General features: G+C 40.2%; 1 long non-coding RNA gene across 1 annotated transcript; it reads right to left on the bottom strand.

Annotated features, from left to right (window-relative positions):
- Positions 1 to 1,963: 1,963 nt before the first annotated feature.
- Positions 1,964 to 12,271, bottom strand: LOC309531249. Its single transcript, XR_014219172.1, has 3 exons — positions 12,229 to 12,271; positions 8,288 to 8,454; positions 1,964 to 2,072 (listed from the first exon to the last, which is right to left on the bottom strand). It is a non-coding gene; the product is annotated as an uncharacterized lncRNA (long non-coding RNA).
- Positions 12,272 to 20,019: the final 7,748 nt, after the last annotated feature.

Here is a 20,019-nt window from a genome sequence, read left to right as displayed (position 1 = left end):
AGCTCTGGCAAAAGTCTTTTCTAATTCCTCAGCATGGAATATGTTATTGAGAGTGATGCTAGAGAAATTATTCAGCTTTAACTTGTTCAGAATCAGGTGTATGAATAGATTCTGATTTGGCAACTTTTCTCAGAGATAATGTTCTTTGCTGATCTATGATCACTTTTAAATCAGTGTGAATTTTTTTCCTTTTATGTTTCTGAGACAAACAGTGTTGATGAGAGTTATCAGCGGGAGTTGTGCATTAAAATACAAATCATCACTCCAAAGTCACTGCTGATGAATTTCTTCTCTTTATTTCCATTGGAGAAACACTTCTCTACACTGCAAGGTTATATACTTCAGGATCACAGAGTAATTGTACCCCCAGAGCATATCAGTTCAAATTATATGCAGGGCATTGTGGCATATGTCATATGAATTCCCTGGTCAAATGCTATCTAATGATGACCTGAGCTGGCTCAGGTTTCCATTCTGCAAAAATTGCAAACTGTGATCTTCATTATAATTTATAATTAATGGGCAGCAATGACTTTACATTTGCAGTCATAGACATCATCATATTTTTACAGCAAGATCATGGAGCTTTCACCAGCTTCACTGTGATAGTTGTGCCACTTCAATTAGCTTTCGGACAGTCCTCCTATGTCACATTTACTAAGACCCATATAAATTAATGCTGCTACACTTCCTGAAGGTTCAGAGCCATCACTTACATCCTGCAATTTACTGCTGCAAACTCAGATACTATCGTTTGTCACTGCGGTATTCCATAGTCACTGGGAATTCAAGGAAAGTTACAATGCAAGTAGTTTATACCATTTTACAGTGCAGCTGACACTGTGGAAAAAACACAAAAGTGATTATCTTTGTCCAAAAATTCTACCATTCCTCTCAAACATTGTGATGTTGTTAGAAAGTAAAGGAAGTTGGTTTTTCTGGAATAAGGAACAAAACGACAATATCACAAGAAATCACTTCCATGTTCAAGTCTGAAAAGAAGTGACCACAGGCAGCTATTGTTTCTAGATGTTCATGCACAGGGGGTACCGCAAACAGGCTCTCACCAAGGCCATTCTTCCCTTTCCTCTGCCATCTCTCATGGCACCACTATGCTAGATACAAAACAGTGCTTCTAGGTACAGTTCATAACATGAAAATCTTCTCCTGCTTCTCATATACTTCTGTCCATCAGCCTCCTTCGGGGCTCAAGCTTACAGGCTGTATTTCCTCACTGCCTATTGGTTACTGATATGCAGTTCCCTTTATCGACATGATTTCTGCTTCCTCTGAAAAACTGATGCATAATTTGTATGTCAAATTCATATCATTTCCCTAGTTCCAGCAGTGTGAATGAACGAGGACTATCTGATAGGAAAAGATAACACCTGTCTACCTCTAAAGGGGAAAAGTAGCATTAATCTTGTTTCAGAGCATTGCTGATGAAAGTCGTTACACAGACATCAATCAACTTGAAGTAAGTTTTCTTCTTCTTCAATTCAACAATTCCATTTCTCAGGCAGCACAGGGACAAAGACACTCATGGATTAGTGTTTGGTCTATTATCTCCAGCAAGTTTATTTTACACCAGAGATGGGGAACCTGTTGCCCTCCAACAGCATATGGACTCCACTGTGTCCGGATAGAGGTGTGACATTTCTGGTCATTGGCCATACTGTCTGATTAAAGTAGGAGCCCAGAAACATTGAGAGTGCCACAGGTTCCCCTTTAGTGTACCTGGCTTCTTTTGGTACCAGTTCTACACATAAGCACTACTGTTTGACTTTGGTGGGACATCCACATTTCCACCACAGTCACCACAGTTATGAATATGAATACTGACCAGAGAAATAGCCATGCTTTCTGAAGTAGAAAAAGTGGGAGTGTGTATTTATTTGACAAATGGAACATAGAACTGAATGGCGTCTATTCAGTTGAATTTCTATTTGATCCAAAACAAACCCAGAGGGAAACTAATAGGCACAAAGAGAAGTCAAATCATGCCCATCTGTTGCATTCTGCTGTTTTGTTGGTGTTTAGGATCCTGTCCAACCTGGACCTCGGACGGATGTCTGCAGGTGACAAAAAGTGGAACAAAAAATAAACAGGAAACAAAAGTATCAAGACATGAAGGAAATGGGATTTTAACAAAAACAAATGAGAAGAAATCAAATTTTAACAAATAAAACACAAAATGTATGAGGCGTTTGGCAACAAATGGGAACAGAATCCTGAAATGACAGAAATGTTCTTTCACACATTTAACTCACACATCATTGAATTTTTACCACTTTACTTATTTCTGGATTTATTAGATTGCTGCTAAGAACCAATCTTTCTTCTCCCATTTTGCATATCAATGGATGGGGAAAGTTTGATTTCTGTTATATTGTTGCCTGCTCTTATATCCCTGCCTGCAACCTGTCTTCTGAAAATTTATTCATGATTACTTGTGTTGACCCGAGCCTCTTTTGGCAATTAGCACAACACGTGTTCACTGTTATCTGATTTTGCTGAACACATGAATGTCCATTCCCCACAGGCAAGGTGTGAATATGGTTATGAATATGAGATAAAATTATATATATTTTCATTGCAGTTGCTCCGTTTTTACTATCGTGCTCAGACACTGTTACATGATTGAATGTTGTATTATTTCCCATGTAGCCCTATGTCAATATAGTGCTTGGGATGGCCACAGATTTTTGCTAAGCCTGCAGTCATTCCAAACCAGAAAAAGTGATCTTTCTAAGAGCTAACAGAATTCTAATGGAAAATCACCTCCCTTCATCAAATTTCGCACAGACTAAAGAATTCGGCATTGGAAAGCGGGGACAGGGGGCAGAATCCTGTATTCAGAACTCTATGCATTGTTGAACAGATGGTTGGCACTTGGAGAGGGCTGATCAGCTGTTTGGAGAGTCAGGGTGTGGCAAGTTCTTGGTTGGTTGGCATCCATCTGTCTCGGGAGACAACCTGCTCCTTAAACCCAAACAAGTCATCAGTGCTGTGAAAGCTGATCATCTGTTCGGCAAGTGAAAGGTCTTCATGCAGAAACATGCCCTTTGGTGAAGCACCTAGATAATCATTCAGCACAGGCAAAATGTGACAACACTTATACATATAAATATTGACAAGAGAACTAACTATGGTTTTGGGACTGTGTGGTTTACTTAATCAGGAGTCCAGTGTCTTACGGACACAGCCCATAATAGCAGATTCTGCTGATGGGCTTCCCATGGACAACTGGTTGGCTACTGTGAGAATAGAGTGCTGGACTAGAAGGACATCAGAAAAGATGTGATAATGACAAAACGATGACAAAGATATCTGGACAATGCTGAAAACCAGGTAGAAATGATAGCTCCATTTCTTTAAGGAGCATAGCTAAACACTATGTAGACTAACACAATTTCAGCTTATGTAGCTTACGATGTAGCCATAAAGACTACATCAGCAGTTTGCAGTGTTCAATATGGCATTAAGAGAGCCAACAATTTGCTTAAATATGCCTGACACAGATGATATAGTGCTTAAAGGCCAATAGAGCGGCTTTATATTCAGTGAAAGCTTTGAAATGTAAATCAAGCTGCATTTTGTTATCATCCACTTTAGCTGCAGTGGCAGACCTGAAATTCCAAATTGCAAAATCTTGGAGAGCCTTTTTGCCTTGAAAGGGGACATGGAAGTCCATAACTTCGTAATAGCTACATTGTTGAACAACCTAATTTAATAATAGATGGAATGAGAAATGAAAGTGGATAACGGATCATAATGAGATGGCACAATTGCTATAGAAAGATATCTTTAGATGTATTATTATGCCCAGTGAAGATGAATTCTATTTCTTGGCTGCTACCTGCCAAATCTTCAAATGGTATAAATCTGGATGCAGCTTCTCTACCTTAAAGTGCTAACACTGCAGAAGTTGAAGTACTGATCTGGTGTCTAACAATTTTGTATTTCTTCTGACTAACTTGAAATGTTCTCCCAGGAGTCATTTCCAAGATTGTCAGGTGCAACTGATGCATAGCATCTGGTCCTGTTTCTTGTCAGTATGTCCAAACACTTATTTTTCCATATACTGAAGTGCTGTCTGTTGCCATTGTTTTTAAACAAATGCTCTTGCTCTGGGTTTCTGGGAGGCATGGAGAAAGTAAGTTCTTGGTTTTGTTGTTTAGGCAAATACATTTTCTATGATCCTGCATTTGTCAGCGTTATTTAGGTTTCAATCCAGTATTCTTCTAGGTTGCTCAGACTACAACTCTGATCCTTTGGTGCTTGGAGGATGAGTGCAGTTTCATCCCACCTTTAAACTCAATTACTAGCCTGGTAATTGACATACCGACATACTGAGCACTAGTCTCTTTTGCAATGTGCTGATACAAATGAGGCCACTGTCCATGCATAGTTTTTCCTTGCTGGTTACGGGAGATAGATCATGGAACATCCGAATTATTTATGGCAGGCTTCCTCAACCTCGGCCCTCCAGATGTTTTGAGACTACAGTTCCCTGCATCCCTGACCACTGGTCCTGCTAGCTAGGGATCATGGGAGTTGTAGGCCAAAAACATCTGGAGGGCCGAGGTTGAGGAAGCCTGATTTATGGGATAGCATGATCTGAGGGCTGGGAACTGAGAATATTTCTACTTCATATGGATCAATGAGTTTCCTCCAGGAGAAGTACACACCACTAAGGTTTAGGCTCTCTGTCCTCACCAAGTCTTTGTTACTTCAAGGGAGTTAACATCATTGACAAGGTAGGATTTAGCTTGCCTTACCCTGACCCAGCCAGAGCAGCCTGGAAAGCTTCTCTGTCCTGTGACCAGGGTCAGCCTCCCTGGCTAACACAGCTTGTTTGCCTCCAGTTTCTCTTTCTTCCTTGAGGTGGAAGGAAGGGTTCTCCTGCCCTCCTTGAAAAGGGCTCTTCTGAGGATGCTACAGCAGGCTTGGCTCATCCACTCCTGTGCTTCAGCTGTCCATCCATCATTGCCCTCCTTGAATAGGCTGCTGACAGTCAGCACACCAGGGTGATATCATCACTGGCCATGGCAAATTAGAAGGGTGCCCTGTCTGAACTGAGCAGAATGGCAGAAGTAGGACAGTAGTGCCCCTTGTCACAGTGAGTAATGATGATCATAATTATAGAAAATTAGAATAAAAGGCCATAGGAAAGTATGTCATGCTGAAGAAGCACATCACTCTGGGGTCTAGGAAATGAAATTATGGGCTTTTAGACAGAGGGAAATTTGTGTAATCCATCAAGGACAAGGGAGATGGTTTTGGCTATAGTATGGCACCATATTAAAAAATTTCTTTCCAGAGCACTGTGTATTATGTTGCATTACCGAATGTCAACAAGCATGTTTTTGCTTGCTGTTTCCTGACGGCCCCCACCCTTTTTGGGTGTGATCTCCCATCTGCTTGAATCGTTGCCTACTTCCATTTCCTCTTATGCTTATTTCCAAGTTTTGGAAAGTATAAATATATTTCCAAGTTTTGGAAAGTATAAATATATTTCCAAGTTTTGGAAAGTATAAATATATTTCTGTGCTCATAAATAAGGAGGACATGTCTTACATGTAATAAACAAAGCTACACATTCTAAGTAGTAACAAAGCATGTTGAATATTGTTGTGATATGTGCAGTTTAACTGGTAGGGTCAGACAGGAAAAAAACTGAGGCAAGGGAAAAGAGGTTCATGGCATTACGAAGTAGACATATGTGAAGCACTTTGGATTCTCTAAAGTACTACATAAATGCTAAGAGTTATTAGGACATTTTCAATACTAAGAACCAAGGAATGTCAAACTTGAGAAATTCTGCTTCAATGGCCAATAAAGCTGTCCTTTCTAAAAAGATTGCTACCTGCTTAAGAAATGTACTGTTAATAATGAAACAGGAACAGCTTCACTGCAACACTAATCCTATGGGATGCAAATTAAGTTTTTGAAACTAACCATCATGTTTCTTACTAACATCTAGTTTGGAGCTAGAGTTAGAATCCTCAAGAATTTGCACAATTTTTATCCTGGCTCTACCTATTTGATATCTCAGACTATTAGTTAGAATCATAGAATCATAGAATTGGAAGAGACCACAAGGGCCATCGAGTCCAACCCCCTGCCAAGCAGGAAACACCATCAGAGCACTCCTGACATATGGTTGTCAAGCCTCTGCTTAAAGACCTCCAAAGTAGGAGACTCCACCACACTCCTTGGAAGCAAATTCCACTGTCAAACAGCTCTTACTGTCAGGAAGTTCTTCCTAATGTTTAGGTGGAATCTTCTTTCTTGTAGTTTGGATCCATTGCTCCGTGTCCGCTTCTCTGGAGCAGCAGAAAACAACCTTTCTCCCTCCTCTATGTGACATCCTTTTATATATTTGAACATGGCTATCATATCACCCCTTAACCTCCTCTTCTCCAGGCTAAACATGCCCAGCTCCCTTAGCCGTTCCTCATAAGGCATCGTTTCCAGGCCTTTGACCATTTTGGTTGCCCTCCTCTGGACACGTTCCAGTTTGTCAGTGTCCTTCTTGAATTGTGGTGCCCAGAACTGGACACAGTACTCCAGGTGAGGTCTGACCAGAGCAAAATACAGTGACACTATTACTTCCCTTGATCTAGATGCTATACTCCTATTGATGCAGCCCAGAATTGCATTGGCTTTTTTAGCTGCCGCGTCACACTGTTGGCTCATGTCAAGTAATATACCGTATTAATATACCAAGTTAATATACCGTATTAATATACCATCTCTTAATATACCATCTGCCTGCAAAGCTGGTGGAAAACTAGCATGTCAAATCATTTGTTCCCTGATGTCACAGCTTTCTATATGCAGGAAGTAATACAGGAGTCTCATATCTATAAATCAGTGAGTTGTAGGTTGTCAATTCATTCCATTATGAATTACGCATGTACATAGGACCGCTATGGAAAGGAATCACTGTATTTTTGCTTTTCATCTTTTTTAGAAATGCCTTGATGGTTGAGGATGTCCTCTGTTTCCTGACTGCTTATAGCTACAGAAGAGGATCGCCAGTGGTGTTTTCCTCATGTTAAGTGACTCTAAACACACACTTGCTAAGGAGAAGGTCCCATTTAACACAGTGGGACTTCCCTCTGAGTAAAAATGCATAGGATAGCTCTACACTTCACCAAAGGCCCAAAGCAGTTTTATAGCCCAAACTTGATCTCAACCTCGGCTTAATCAGCCTGCGATCCTATCCTCACTTACCTAGAAGGAAGTGCTGTTGAACTGAGTGGGACACACTTCTGAGTATAATAAGTGTTCCCAGCCATTAACATGAAGAGGCTTGATGCACAACATACACTGTGGAGCTTTCTTTCTTTGAAGCAATGCCAAAGCAATATTAAAACATCGTCAGGGATTCATTGTGAAATAACTGAAACACAACTCTGGACTTAGGAAAAGTCTTTGAGTTTAGCAAGGATACCTTATATATTTGTTCTATGACTTTTATGCACATTAGGGATTAATACTCTATATTTTTAACAAGTGCCAGGTCAGTTTACAAATTTAAGATTACTCTAAAGCAAATGAAAACAAAAACATCGGAACATCTCACTATAAGAGAGCAGTCTAAAAGCTGCTTCAAGAATCACTTGCCTGCCTTTCATGCGGCCTCTTTTGACCCTTCCTGCTTTGACAAACTCTTATGTGTCCAAATCCCCAGCTTGGGACCTTCTGTGGATATACACGTATAACTCTTTATGTTTTCATTTTCAGAGTGCCCTGTCCAAAAGGCTTAGGACAGACCACAGCTTTCAACAGAGATACAAAAAAAAAAAAAAGTTAATCTAAAATAATCCCATGCATGCTTAATCTACAAATACAACTTTTTGACCAAGGCTTCCAATTCTGCTTTATCTCAACAGAAACTGTTTTCTTTGAGACACTTTCACTTTCCTTTTCACATTTCCTCTGGACAAATCAAGGTAAATTCACTGCAGGTAGACCCTGATTAGCCACAAGGCTTTCCACATGTCCCTCGCCTTCGTGGCTCTGGGGCTGATCTCTTTCCTCCTGTGGCTTGTGCTGCATAACCTCCTTTCTCCCTTACGTCATGTGCAAAGCAATCCTTTTTCTTCTGTGTTAACATGCCCAGTAATCTGCCTGGAAAGGCACCAGCTTGCCCTAACAGAATGATCCCCATCACCTTCACCTCAGGCATAGGATCACGTGGTGGGAGATTACATGATTAAGATGTATTTTCAGTCTTGTTATTGCTGGTTGTAAACCATTCAAGCTTCACGCCCACCTGCCTTTTGTAGCATGTCAGCCGCCTCAATAAACCTCATAGATAGTCAGCTCTCCTTCATTTTCTCCAGCAGTTACTTTTTAAGTAAGCATCTGATAGTCAAATGTCATCAATTTGCCAGTGTATTTCCAGGAGCTGGTGATAGTGCTTCTGTATCATATTTACCACTGCCGAAAGCAAAACAAACATTTTTAAGGGAATAAAATATGTCAGAGATAGTTCCTGCCATCATTGCTGGAGAAAGTGGTAAACCCACACCACTTTCATTTCTGCCTACTTGTAGCATTTATTTTTGGACCAATAAAATAAATACCTGTGCATCTTACTCTCTCTTGGTGGACATCACCAAGGAGACTGGCATAAACTGGCCTGGAGTTTAGTATACTTGAAGATGATAATTACTTAGAATCCCAGTGCTTGTTTCTTCCCTGCTTCCTCACACTCTGAGATAAGAGCCCAAAAGTTCTTCTGGATTAGACCCAAGGCCTGCCTGGTTCGTAATCCTCACAGTGGCCAGCCAGATGCCTGTGGGAAGCCCTCTCCAGGAACTGGTCAAAAACAAGAGCTGGACTCAAAATCATATTCTTTGTCTACTAGAAGCAGTTCTATACCATAGATTCAGGGAGTTCCTGCACTTAAATGAATGTACAATCTCATGATGCAATCATTACTGTCTTCTTTTGGGCAGAAGCAGGGGAAAGAGGTAGAAAGGAGAAGCAGTAAAAGCACTGACACAGGATAGTTTAAGGATTGAAAACCACCAAAGGGATATGAGACAACTCAATTTTATTTGACATTACAATAATGACAAGTACGATCAAGTACACCTAATGACAAGTACGACCTAGTACACTCAGAAGGCTCCTCTACAATAAACTTGTCCATGTCACCTCAACTACAATAAATCTGTTCACAAGGCTCTAGCCACAAGAGGAGATAATTATCAAATGATGATGACTCACTGCTTGCTCTTGACACCTACAGTAAAGTGGGATGATCTGTCCCTCTGATCATCATTTACATAGACCTTTTCCTGTTAGTCCAGGGTAAGTCTTCACCAATAAAACAGGCAGACTGTCCTAGAATAACTTACTAGGAAGTCCCTTTTGAATGCCTATGTATCACCTTGTTTTAAATTTAAAACAACTGGAACAGATTGGTGTTCCTTTTTTAACTGTTCCTTTTATAATATTTTCTGCAAAGCAGTAAACAGATTCCCAAGCCACTTTCTGTTCTATCCTGTGATACTATTGCCATCCAAACAAATATATTGATGTCAGCAAACTAATCCAGTACTGTCAGCAAACCAATATGGTAAATTCAGCAGAATAATGGATGAATCCTAATCAATGCATTCACAAAAGTTCAGCAACATGTTCTCCACCTACTATTACATTTAGATCTTAAGCCACATTTTAAGCCAATTCTATCCCTTAGTAATGTCTCCTTCCACATCTTCATGGATAATGTAATTCAAGCAATCTCTTCATGCTCATGTCTTTGGGGCCCCATTAATTTCACCAGCAGCTAAGTTCTAGAAGAGTCTTACCATATTGGCTGCTTCAGCAAGCCATAATCTCCTGGTTGCTTTTGCTAGGCAGTACACCTCCTTATAACCAGAACTTTGGCAACTCACCTTCTATGGGTGTTCTTCATTAGGGTATGAAGAGGCTCCCTGAGATACAAAGGGTGGAGGGTGCAGATCCCTGACATGTCCCAAATCTGAACTTTTAGTATATATGCAAATTCCCCAAGGACTTTCTGTTGTGTCAACATTTAAATAAAATTAAAATGTGAAATTCTTGTTGAAACAGGAGCCGCACAAGATAACCATACCCTCGGCACTTGCACCAGCAATTAAAAATGTAAAAAGAAGAAGAAGTAACTGCCAAGGTGGATTTTGTACTAGAAGTCTAATTTTTAAATCAAAATTGGCAGGAACAGTAAATTAATTAATCCGGAATTACAATGGAACTGCTTGGAAAGTACCTATGACATTCAAATTAATACCAAAAGTGCATCAAATGATTAATGTTACTACGATGAACATCACAGAAATTAATAAAGATTAGGCCAATTATTACAAAGTGTCACACACTAGAGATAGTTCATTGCAAATATGATGTACACCATGGAAATGGGCAATTGCTTTCCCCCAGAAAAGTCATGTTATTAGAATGATAAAGATCTGGTGGAAAATTGGAGCACCTAGAAAGCCCTTCCGAAAAGCTTCTCCTACGATGCATGCATCCACATTTCCATTGTTCTGCCTAATCTTTATGGCTTAGCAGACACATATTTGATATGCAGCGTTGTTCATGGCCAGCTTTTGATTGGTGGAAGACACAAGGACATTTGGTTGCTTAGTTACTGTCAGGGAACTGACATCGGAGCTAGAGGCGGAGGGAAGGCTCTCAAATGATGCTGGAGAAGGGCCCAGCAGGGAGAGAGGCAGCTCCGCAGATGGGGAAGCAAATCAGCGCAACACCAGGGATATAGAGGGGCTGATGGGGGAATCGGCAAGAGGGCTCCAGGACTCTTCACCGGACACCAGCGGGGAGAGCACGGGTCCTCCACTACCCACGCCCACCCTGTGCAGAAGACTTCCGCGCAGAGAGAGTAGGAGGAGACTGGGTGTCAAACAACTTTTATGTTGGAAAAGATTTAAGAAACGCCCACTGACGGATTCTGCTAGTGACTGAGGCAGCCACGAAGTGAAGGGCTGCCCAGACTGAAAGGTTTAGCAAGGCAACAAAGCCTGGAGAGGCAGCAACTTACGCACGAGCAACCCATACACATTACAGTTACATACTGGGAAACAAGTTCTTTGATATAGTGTGAATGTTAAAGAAACTTGCAGCTTAGTTCTTGTTGCAATTAGGAAGCAGAACCATTTCAGAAGCGGTCTGTGTAGAAGTTCTATTGATATTTATGCAATACCAATAGTGCTCTGTTAATCTATCAAGCCAAATATTTCCCCCCAGAACTTAAAACCTGCTCATGTATAGCTGATATGGGAGTTGGGCATTACTGAAATGTGTATAGTACTTCAGTGACTAAACATTATGACGAGTCTAACAAACAACATATGGATTTTCCTTTCTATTTTGTCATCTGTAGGGTGATATCACACAATCCTGAAAGATTCATACTCAAATGGAAATATTCTTAAAAAACTACAAACATCAAGGAGCAGTGGCACTAGAGGAACACAGAATGGAATTTAACTGCTTGTTCTGCACAGCAAGAAGTTGATAGAACTCTTTTAAAAACGATCTCTGGGGGAAAGCCAACAGAAGCGGGGGTAGTATTCACTTTAGGATTTATCATTCCTAAGGGATGGGGATGAAAATGTTCTCTCCCTACCCTGATGGGAACCATGTGGCAAGAGGCCAAGAACCTACAGCAGAACATGACAGCCAGTCAAAGAGGCCAAATGGTCACAGGAAAAACATGCACATGATGGAAAGAAAGGGACACCATGTGCCGATGTTTCTATGCTAATGCTAGAAGCCCCGAAGTTAAGATGGGCAAGCTGGAATGCTTGGTTATAAAAGAGAACACAGATCTAGTGAACATAACGGAAACGGAATGGAGAGAACCAGCAGAATACAGTCATACCTCAAGACAATCTCTATGGGAAAGAGAGCTACACTTGCTAACAGGAAGAAATGTTCAGAATGGAATAGACTGCCCTGGGAGGTGGTTGGGTCTTCTTCTCTTGAGGAACTTAAACAGAGACTAGTAGACCATCTGTCAGGGATGCTGTAAGTGCATCCAGCATTGCTGGTCCTGCCTGGAGTGGTAGATTGGATTAGATGCCTTCCAAGTTCCATTCCAACCCAGTGATCCTATGATTCTACCCCACATCCCTGCGTACAATGGCACTTTAAAATAATCAAGAGGCATTGAAGAGCTTTCCATCTTATGCATCCACTGACCTTTTGTGGAGACTGTTCTTCCTGAGTGTTTGAGACAGAGAACACACAGCATGTTGTATTCCGTGTCATGTCAGTCATTATTCTCTTTTTGACATCACTTGTGTTCTTAAGTCAATGCATTCTTAATTAATGAGGCATTTGTACTCAATCAAGAAACCATTTAAAATACACTTTTAATTTTAATGAGTTTCCTGTGATTAATTATTTCCACATGACTTATTCATATTTTAGGACATTTCATAATTTACACCCTCTTCCCCCTGCACATGCAGCATAAAACTTGAAATTTGAGAGTAGCTTTGACCCAGTACTTTACCAAAGTGAACATTTCTATATATTATGTATTTTCTTGCAAACTTGCCTTTACAGGTTTACAGGAACAGAAGTTGCTAATATGTAGCATGTGTACAGTACTAGGCACTGAAATGTGTATGTGTGACTACTGTTATAAGAAATATGTGGTTATATGTTCAAGAATATATAGCCATTTTGTTACTCCACCATACTGTCAATTTTGCATAATATTACTATCATGAAATGTCTTGTTCTCAACAAACAAACAAGCTATTCTACAGGAACAGCAACTCTAAAGATTCAGTATAAAAATCGTTGTGGCAGCTTCTTCATTCGTTCTGACACTTAGTTCACTCCTTGGTTTTGCCTCAAATCTCTTGCCATCTTTTCTAATAAACAGTAAGGGCCTATATTTCCATTTCACTAGGGGTAGGAGACTTGCTGCCAAGCAGAAATTATTGGTCTCCAACTCCCATGTCCAATGGTTAGGGATTGTAGTCCAGCAATGTCTGGCAGGCTGCAGGTTCCCCTTCTCTGCTCTACAGAATGCAGAGCTAGTAGGCATGACACGGACTAGGACATGTCAAGTTAATACATATATTCCCCTCATCATGCTTGCTCCTTGAGGACACGGTGTTATACAAGCTTCCTTTCTAATATGATAGCATGGTTCGAATTAAAGGGGGGGGCTTTTTGTTGCTCTGCCCCTTTGCTACAGTCTTTAGACAGGGTGTGTGGTTGTGGACTGACCTCCTACCCGTTGTTTCATAATTGGAGCCCTGCATGATAGCAAAATGAAATTTCCCTTAGGGGCACAGAAGTTCGGGATATTGATCTGGAGATGATAGGCTTTTCCTGGGTACCTAACTGTGAGGGACAGAACATGAGGAACTACCAAAGGACTCTGCTAACACTCGGATAGTGGATTTTAATCCTCAAAAAAGAGTGGATTCAAGGCAACACAATACAAAACAATGTTTAAAGCAGCATGCCAAGGAAAATTGAGAACGCAACCTTCATGCTGCTTCCCAATTATCTAAGCAACATACGTATTTGAAATAATTCACAGCATATGTCCATTTAGAGCCTCTGCTTATAATTTCAATTACATATTTTTTTATAAAAAAAATCCAAACCACCTCTTTTTCAGTTGTAAGATCTACAAGGCCAAATGAACAAATTTGGCTTTCTGTCCATTGACACTTACTGCACTGAAACTGGAAGAGCCTCAAACACGAGCACTTCCCATTTGCTAACTAGATGAAGGAAATGAATTTATGTCACTTTAAGAAGAGTGCCTTAATGAGAACAAATACACTTCCTAATTTTTATATAAAGAAAAATTATCTGAATCCAACTTTTGAAGCAACGTAGCATACAGCTTTTACATTGGGAATAGAAACAGAGATGGTTTGGTTAGAGATGCACAGAAAAGTCTTAAAATTAAGGACACTGAGGCAAAATTAATGGATCTCTTAGCAAAAATACTACAGAAGGAAAGCTTTGGATCCAGTATGTAGGGTAATGTCACAGCTACTGGCTCAAATTCTCACTTTACTCACAAATGAACTACGTGGGTTCAAGCAAGCCACTATTTTTCAATTTTATTCCTTCCTCACTCCACAATATGTGCATAGTGACATTTATTTTTAAATTTATTGTATCAATAGAAATTTATTTAAAAATTGATCTTATCTATCCCACTGTTCATCCTAGAAGATTTCAGGGTGGGTAACAACAGTTTAAGATACGATTAAACAACACTTTACTCGTTTAATAAACAAATTCACTGATCTCACGGTAGCTAGCGACAATTTAAGTCATTGACTGAGCTTAAAGAGCTGAGATAATGTGTGTGAAGCACTTTGCCTGAACACTATATAAATGTGATGCATGTTGCACACTTGACCCTCCCAATGTAAGTCAAGTGTTTTCAGTACATGTCATGGCAACAACTGACCTGAACAGGGTTAGAGTCTACTGTGGGTGGAACTTTGTGGTGTGCTTCACTCATATACACCAAGGTATCCCTGGCTCCGTTTTTCAAAGGTTTAGCATTGAGGGCTCTGATCTACATTTACAAGGTTGTGCATTGTTCTTTCAAATACCACTTTCTTATAGATGGCAAGTAGTCATTTATATAAAAAAAACCCCTGCTTCTTTCATGCACATTGGTATACAGTGGTACCTCGGGTTACAGACACTTCAGGTTACAGATGCTTCAGGTTACCGACTCCGCTAACCCAGAAATAGTACCTCAGGTTAAGAACTTTGCTTCAGGATGAGAACAGAAATCGCACGGTGGCGGCTGAGGGAGGCCCCATTAGCTAAAGTGGTGCTTCAGGTTAAGAACAGTTTCAGGTTAAGAACGGACCTCCAGAACGAATTAAGTTCTTAACCCGAGGTACCACTGTAGCTTGCTAAGCTGAACCATGGCTTAATGCATATGCATGAATATGCAGGTTCCCAGACAGGAGATCACAGCTGCTTTGCTCCTCCCTGGCCCTTTAGCTCAGTATGTGATTCAGGATGGCCTGTTCTCCAAACCCGGGCTCATGGTTAAGCTTTCTCCTTCTTAGCCATGACTTATAGCCAGGGTTTATTTAGCTCAGTGCTCTGCTGAGCTAAAGGGACCAAGGAAGAACATAGCAGGTGTGAGCTCCTCCCTAGGAACCTGCATGTTTGTACATGTGCACTAAGTCATGGTTCAGTTTAGCGTAATATACCAATGTGTGAAAGAAGCATATTTTTATGAATCACTACTTGCCATCTATAAGAAAGCGGAATCAGCAACACAAGGCATACAGGAATAAACATAAATTGCATTTATTTGAAAAATATAAAGAATTCTCCAGTGCTGTGTGTTGACGTTAAACCTATAAAGTTGGCTTACAGGAGACATTGCTTTTCCAAAGTTCAAAACACAAAGACAATAAAATGTGAAGGTCATTCCGATGTGACAACAGATTAAAGAGTATTCCTTTGTCACAAGGTTTTCATTCTTGTGGAATAGAATCACACTGGACTTTGCCTTTTATTTGAAATCTTACCTTTTAATAAGTGAACTTTTGAAATTACCTCAGCGAACAAAGGTTCCTCTTTTACAGTTAAACTTTTAACCCTTGAGGTTGAACTAGTGTAGGCCAAAGGAGAAAACCATCGTGTTTTCACTGAACTTTTTACCCTTTCAAAAAAAAAATGCAGACAAGTTTAAAGTTCATACAGTGAGCAAGAGGTCTCTAGTGGGTATTTCTGGTATTATTAACTTCCTGACCTCAGATAATTAAAAGGGAACAGTGAAGGCAGTATAGACTCAGGCTCAACTTTGAACTTTTAACCTCTCTTGCAAAACTATTTTGTGTACAAGTAGCATATACACTCAACCCATTTATTATTAACTATCCTCTGAACTTGCATGCAAAGTGCAACCTATTTTCAGTATCCATCCAAAATGCTGTGTATTCTTGAATTCCTTAAGGGTTGGGTTTTATCCGAAAAAGACAAAAAATTCTCCAATCAAAATAGTACAGTTGGGGGTTGTTGTTTTAAAATCTGGGGTTAGGAAGTACTGCTGGGAAAATAAAAAGGTACTGATCCAGAGCCAAACTAGATACACAGCTGCTTCCAGATTGCCGCTATTTTGAGGGCGGCCTTCAATCATACACTGTCAAATTTAGCTTGCACAATTGAAGTGGGTTTAGTGCTCTTGTGCAAAAAAACACTTGGGCCCCAAACCCAGACTTTTGCAGTAAGGAAAGCAATGGGGAACCATTGGGAAGTGTGGGAAAGCAATGGTTTGACATGATATCTTGTAACCTCCATGGAAAGAAACAATTAAAAAAACTACATAACTTTTGTGAAAACAAACAAGGAATGCTCAATAAACAAGTCTGGAAGAGCCCATGGTTGTGTGTTTTTCTTATGACAGGTTTTTTGAAATGAAAAACAAGGCTATTGCAGAATGTGTAAACTAAGGAGTGAAAGCAGTGCATGTACAGTACATAGGGAAAGAACCTACTTCCCAGTGTCCTCTACTTAGGGCCTAATGACATGTGATGTTAATTGCATCACACCTACTCACAGCCACCACGCTGCGGTATTAAAAAGTTTAATTGTATGTGTAGGGTCAATTTTAATTTGGAATGCAGAGGGAGGAGGTTTAACCCTTCCCCACCATCCCAACTGCAACACAAGAAAAACCACCTCCTCCATGCTGTAGTTGGCGCACCCCTTGGCACCAAAAGTGAGAGTTTTTTTAAAAGCCTAATAGTGCTGCAGTGGGTGGAGAGGGCTCTTTTTGCCATTGCTGAAAAGGTTTCCTATTTATATAGCATGAGGAGCAGTTTCAATTAACAAATAGCGAGGAAGGAAATCATTAAGCAGTTCCTTCCCCTTGCTATGTTCCCCTCCCTTCCAGTGCAACTTTCACCATGTTCCCCCCGCCCATTTAAAACAATAATATACTGGTACATTGGCGGGGGGGGGGGGGGAATACATGCAACCAGTTTGGCTCTCAAGCACTCTTTGCTGCCATTTCTGAGCTTCTTTGCTTACAATTGCTTGGATTCTATACGTTGCTGTGATCTGACTTCATCTGGTGCTTGTCTCTTGCTTGTTCAAGGCATATGAGTCTTGGACTGTATTCCTCAATATTGTTGTTCCTCAGCTGTCCCCCGTGAGGAATAAAAATAGCAGCTTATTACCTGGTTTACCTTTGCCCTCTACTGGTTGTGACATTCAGGAGCTGGAGATGTCAGCTGTCTATTCCCAGAGGCAGCAACAAGGTTGCCAGGCACTTTCAAAGGTGGGCGACTAGCTCAGATGAGTGACTTGTGACCTCTGAATCCGAATCTGTGGTGATTTCAAGCCTCCTGCTTTCTGGCATTGTGAAAATATGATTTCCTCATTAACGATGATAACTGTTTCAATACTGTTTCAATAGGTTTTTGGTTTTTTCAGAAGTATGACACAAAAAATAATTTCTTTTAGAACATCTTGGGAAGCTGGAGGCATATTTGTTGCTAATCGTCTGTCTCGAAACAAATGTGGCAAAACAACAAATCATTAAAAGTTATCAAAGATAGTAATCCATTTGTACAAGAAATAAAGTTGTAATGTCTTCACTCCTGAAGCTTTGTAATGTTTTTGATAGGTGTCAATGGCAGACATTAATGAACAGATGGCTGCCAACTCCTCCAGCCTCAAATAATATTCACTAGGATGCTTCTGACAATTGTTTTCCATTATCATGATTAAAAGTTTATGAAATAGACTGGCTGACTGGCCTCCCATTGAGAAGTGACAGTTACAGCAGTTGGACGTTGCATTGTTCTGTGACCACCCTTTGCAATTATTGTATAATTTTTATCATGTTATTTTCCTATTAGCAATTGCTACCTTAACATTTATTGCTCATGTTTTCTTACGGTCATAACTTTGGGAATAAGAGGTACATAACTGAATAAGAAGTAAGTAAATTAAGAGAAGCAATAGCAAATATTCCACATATGGCATAGTAGAAAAGGCTGCAGAGCCTCTTACAGATAAATATCAAAAATTACAGTGTCCATCTTCGATCTTATAATCTGCAAGACATAACCCAAGAGGAAAAAGGGATGGGGACGGTGAAGGAAAATAGCATTTACACAGGTAGATTAGAATCCCTAAAGGCATATGCCCTAATAAAAGTTGTTTGCTTTTAAAGTGCTACGAGACTCCGTATTTTCAACTGATTACATTGGACTCAGGTATTTTCTGCACTTCTGCCTAATGTCTTTGTTAGATTTTAACTTGCAGAGAGTCAGGTACTGCAACATCTCTCTTCTGACAGGTAGCCTTTTGACCCAGAGGAAGTTATTTTTGCAAATTCCTCCATTCTCTTGCAGACCCTCCCTCCCCAAGTCATCTCCCATACTATTTTAAATGGTCCCCCAATCCTTTGGAGAAGACGGTGGAGGGCTGGAGCGGGCTCCAGAGGGAAGGCTGAAACAGCAACAATCACTCCTCTGGCCTTTATTCTCATGGAAGCTTCTGCTGGATCAAATCGCCTTCTGACAGTGGTGGAACACAACATGTAACATTCAATGGGGGTTTGCAAGCTTTACTTTTATGAGAATGGGATTGACTTTTGTTTTGTCACATCTCTGAAATACCACTGGAGAATTCTTATGTGCATAAGGCTATGAACAAGAAAGGTTCAAACTTGTATTATTTGCAGTAGTTTTATTTTGCTTTTGATCTCCAAGGTGCATTTACACATCTCTCTCCCTTTCAAGGTAGCACACCCTACAGTGCATAGGAGCAGGGACTGGTTTCGGCAATGTGAAGCTGACTAAAGTTGATGCTGACGCTGCCCTTGTCTGAAATCACTGCAAGAGGAGAGCAGCTATTATTAAAGGAACTCAAAGGGCACTTGACATAATCGGGTCAGCCAGAGGTGCATAAACAAGAAGCCAAAGAGGACGCACCACACAGAAATGTGTCTTTTGGTTATGTACCTGGAAGACACACACTGTGAAGCTTTTATTCACACCTGCTTGCATGACGATTCTCTCTTCTTCTCTTCACCCCCAGCCCTGTTTTATGTTTTATCAGCCAAGCAATTTTATTCATGGCACTCTGACATGCGAAAGGACATTTTAAAAAATGACTAGCCAGTTCTTAATCAAATCTTTCTATTATGGTTATCATCTTCATAGCAGGAAGATTTCCTTATCCAGGCAGCTTAATGGGTAGGTACCCCCACAATTGTGTCCTGCCAGACAGGAAGAAAGAGGCATTTCAGTTTTGCCATGGAGGAAGGAAGGAAGGAGATGGAGTTAGAAGAGATGCTGTAGGATGTTCTCAATCCCTTAGAAAGGAATTGACTTCTGCTGAGATGATGTATTTACTCTGAGGTTTTCTTCACTTTATTGAAATGTTTACAGTACAATGTTTATAGATGCTCATTTGGGGTTGTGCAAATACACTATTTTTAATGTACCAGATTCTTGGAGAGAAACTTAAAATGAGATTGTCCATGAATCAGGCATTGGGCAACTAATAATAATAATAATAATAATAATAATAATAATAATAATAATAGCATACAATAATTGATGCCAGGCTACTTTATATTTAAATTGCTTCACAAAGGGAGTGATAGTGAAGTGCAGCATTCCCTTGGAAAACTGAACTAGTGGTGTAGTTGCAGTGTTAAGTCAAATACCACCCAAACAACAGTTGAGATATACAGGCAAACATGCAGCCTTGCTTAATAAGAGAATACTTAATTTCCAGTTCTTGTCAGTGCATAGGGTCAGAGTTATTTATTATAAATTTCATTTTTGGACCTGTGCATTTTTTCTAGTTTAGAATCAATTGCTGTTTAAACTTTAAAGAGTGATTATGTGTTCACTTTTGAAATGAAAGGGCACTTAGTTGGCCGCAACACAGTAAGAACAGAATTTCTAGTATCAACTCCTTTAAGGGTTTTGACAGGATCAGGCCACTGGGAAC

Source organism: Podarcis vaucheri (assembly GCF_965113315.1).
Source record: "Podarcis vaucheri genome assembly, chromosome: 4".
Taxonomy (NCBI): domain Eukaryota; kingdom Metazoa; phylum Chordata; class Lepidosauria; order Squamata; family Lacertidae; genus Podarcis; species Podarcis vaucheri.
Note: the sequence above shows the minus strand (reverse complement) of the source record. Positions and strands in the feature narration are given on the sequence as shown.